This window comes from Panthera tigris, chromosome B2, assembly GCF_018350195.1.
Source record: "Panthera tigris isolate Pti1 chromosome B2, P.tigris_Pti1_mat1.1, whole genome shotgun sequence".
NCBI classification, from domain to species: domain Eukaryota; kingdom Metazoa; phylum Chordata; class Mammalia; order Carnivora; family Felidae; genus Panthera; species Panthera tigris.
In genome coordinates this window covers 142769189-142773293 of record NC_056664.1, presented here as the reverse complement: position 1 = coordinate 142773293, position 4105 = coordinate 142769189, and positions in this window count along the sequence as shown.

Genomic DNA, 4105 nt, shown 5'->3' with positions numbered 1-4105 from the left:
CTGAGCGGATGCCCTCTCCATTGAAATCTCATATAAGCCCATCAAATTTAACAACACATCTAAACCAAACTCATGATAACATCTACCTCTTCCAGCCTTTATTGTTTCTTCTCTATTGAAAATCTCAATTAGCAGTGCACCTATCTTTTGTTAACCCACCTACTGGGGAGGAGCACTCCATGTAGATGGTACTTCTTTCAGGAACCTTTCCTATCTTTCCTAGCATTTGGTGCCCCTTGACATCATCTACCCAACTTATCTTCTTACCAGATGTTAAAACTCCTAGTTTCGTCTGTCTCCTGTACTAGACTACATAAGCTTTACAAATCATCTTGTTATATTGCTTTATGCACAGGTCCTAACACATTACAGGCATTCTATATGAGTGAATAGATTCTTTATGTCCCGTGCCTAACACATGTGAATGAATATGAATATATTCTTCTGGATGCAAGGAATGTATCCAGCTGTTTCCCACCTGAAGGCTCTATCAAGAACCAAGTTAAGAGCAAAAATTGAGAGGGTAATTGCTTGCTTCTGTTGAGGCGCCACACAGCACCTGTTTTCAGGGGAGTCCTCATTATAGTTGCGCATCAAGCTCTACTCAGAGCTTTGCATGGACCAGATAGGAACTAAGAATAATGAATAGGCAAAAGGAGAGCAAGAGAATCATTTTAAAAATTGCATCTAGATCAAGGATCATACGCTACCTGGGCTGGTGAGGAATGGGTGGGTAGCCACCATAATCTCCACGTGCGAGCGAGGGGCCACTGCTACAGCAGCGCTCCTCAGCCAGTTTCTCCTGAAGGGGCCTTGGAGCCATTCTTGGTGAAGTTTCACAAAGAGGTTGCAGGAGTGCAGGCCAGATTTAAGCTAGAGGGCAGAACCCCCAAACCTCCCCTGTAGCAAGCTCCCCAGTTGGTCTGAAGGGGGCAGCGAACCACCACTGCAGATTGGCCACAGCTCATTTGCCGTACACTCTGCAACAGGGGTGACTCAATTCTTTCTCGGCACAACTCCTCCATGGTGGCTCCAGACCAAAGGTGATGACGTTATCCAGGATTGTGAGAAGGGTTCATTATGAGCACAGGGATAAATGAACTCCTAAGAAAGTGTCGTCAGAGAAGAGCAGGGGGGTAAAGACTGGTCTAGAGGACAAACTGCTACGAATGAGAAATAAGGAGTATCTGAGAGAAAGAATGCCTTTGCATGATGTTTGCAGAAATGTCCCAGAAACTGGAGTGGTCAGTTTTGTCAACTGCAGCCAAGGCCAAGAGAAGGAAGTGAGCCCTCTGTACCAAGCGCTGTGACATTTCTGTTCTCCCAGCAGCAGTGTCCACGGAAACTTCTGTGAGCAGGTGGCAACTGGTACACTTCCAACAATGCCAGACCTTTGCGAAATGTTTTCGTTCCTCTCGTCCACAAACTGGTAACATCTTCAAAAGACATATTAGCCACTTCTAAAAGACTATTCTTAATGAAACCCTCTTACTTCAGCCAGTGTCTTCAACTACATACTACAAATCTTTATAATTTGTATTTTCACCATCAGTGCATTGCTGGGTCCTGTGGTTGTTGCCTGCTCCTACATACCTGACACAGCAGCCTCTCTGACCGCTGGGGGACCATCACCCTCCGCTCAAGCACAGCTCCTTCTCCCACCCAAGAGGACTAGCAGGATGACACAGCCCCAAGCCCAGGCTTTAGGAATCAGACAAACTTTTGCTCCTAGCTTTGGAGGTGGGTATTGCCCAGGAAGCTTTGATGACAGGGCCCTACGGGGCAGATCTAATACCTATCAATCCTTGGGTGACCACTTAACCCTTTCAAACCCCATTTCTTGTTCTGTAAAATGACCAGTTGCCTCTTCTCAAAAGGGTGATGATAAAAATGCAGATTAAAAAAATTACTTGTCAGTTTCTGGCATGTAAGTACTCAAAACAGGTATCAAAAAAACGTTCAGGCACTTTTTGCTATCTTCATAGTACAATTCTCTTCAGAGTGATGCTAAAGTAGAGACATCAAAACTTTACTAACCTTCAGCTTTATCCAAGTTGACTGCACTTACAATTAACCTTCTTTGGCAGTACTCGAGTTTTTGCCAAATGGCAGATTCTCCATTACTGGAGGTTGTCTAAAAAACGCTTCAGTACTCTCACTTATCCCACTTAAAGAGAAGGAATACACTTTTAACAGGAAGTAAACACAGGCAGCTTTTCACCTTTACACCCAAGACCTTACCATTTACTGAGAAGGCACCATGTACTTGGCACCACTGTAAGCACTTTATGTGTATTAGCTCGTTTAAAAAAAATTTTTTTTAATGTTTATTTATTTTTGAGACATTGTGAGAGACAGAGTGCAAGCAGTGGAGAGGCAGACAGAGGGAGACACAGAATCTGAAGCGGGCTCCAGGCTCGGAGCTGTCAGCCCAGAGTCCGACGCAGGGCTCGAACTCACGAACCGTGAGATCATAACCTGAGCCGAAGTTGGACGCTTAACCGACTGAGCCATCCAGGTGCCCCTAGCTCATTTAACTTACAGGCAAAAACTGAGCCACCGAAAGAGAATGCAATTTTCCTGAGTCTTGAAGCAGGTAGTAAGTGGTAAAGCCAGGATTCAAACCCATTAGCTCCAGAGGCCAGGCCATGCTCTGAACTGGATTAAGACTTACCACCTCTCTTATCATAGTCATACCAGCAAATAAAGCATCCAATCCCCAAAATGAAAAATATTGACTTTGCACAATCCCAAGTTCTCTCTGCCTGACACAGATGCATCAGAAACTTGAAAACTGGTAATGACATATAACCGTTCTATATTAAATTTAGTTATAAAATTCTATCACTAGTTGAAAAGTTTATTTCCTATTATACGCCAAGGATTACAGAACCTCAAAGGAAATTCCATTTTTCTTTAAAATGGCAAGGTTAAAAAAGTATCTAAGAAAAACCGAAGTCAAAAGTACTTCATAAATCCAGGGAATATTTAGTATTAAAAAAAATTTTTTTTTTTTACATTTATTTTTGAGAGAAAGAGCGTGAACTGGGGAGGGGCAGAGAGAGAAAGAGCCAGGCACAGAATCCGAAGCAGCTCCAGACTCTGAGCTGTCAGCAGAGAGCCTGATGCGGGGCTCGAGCCCACAAGCTGTGAGAGCATGACCTGAAGTCGGACGCTTAACCGAGTGAACCACCCAGGCGCCCCTAGTATTTTAATATACACCAAAATGTCAAATTATCCTGAGTAAATGTATTTAAAATTGTGTAGGATTTGAGACCGCACAAAAGGCTAACCAAAAGTCACAAAGTGTAGTATCTTAAATACACCAATGAAGACAAGATACACCTGTATGCCAGCTGAACGAGCAAAAACACAGGGCTTATATTCAAATAAGCTGTACCTCAGTTTCGGGTGTCCTAATTCCACTTCTGAGGTCCCTTGATTATATTACAAGAAATATCTAAAACAGTATCTTGCTTTCATCGGAAATCACATTTCCTCTCAACCACATATATGTAAAAAACTATAGATTCTAAAACCATTCTATAACACAGACTTTGATATATCAGTAGACATATTATTAGTATCAGTAGCAGTGGCCAGTGTTTTCAAACAAACATCACTGACTACTACACAGATACCCTAGTGACCTGAAATCATCTCACAAAAACAAAGTCTACTTCTCAACTAAAACCTAACACACACTTAAGGAACCGATTTTCTTCTTTATAAAATTTTTCTGTATGTGAATATTTTATAATAATTATTTTTACAAGTCAGAAAAAACATTTACAGTCCTAAATTCCACGTTTATCTTGCAAAACAATGCATATTTTTTTTTTAAAGATTTTATTTAAGTAAAGTCTATACCCAGTTGTGGGGCTCAAACACACAACCCTGAGATCTAGGAGTCACATGCTCCAGCAACTGTCAGCCAAGCACCCCAAAGAATACTTTTTTTAAAAATTAAGTGCACAATCAAAATCAATGCATGAACTGAAGTTTCACTTTTGTGGTATGTTGAAGAATTAGGAGAACTTCAGCAATTCAATGAAAATAAATGCTAAAAACACACACGCAAATAAAAAAAAACTAATGCAAGCGG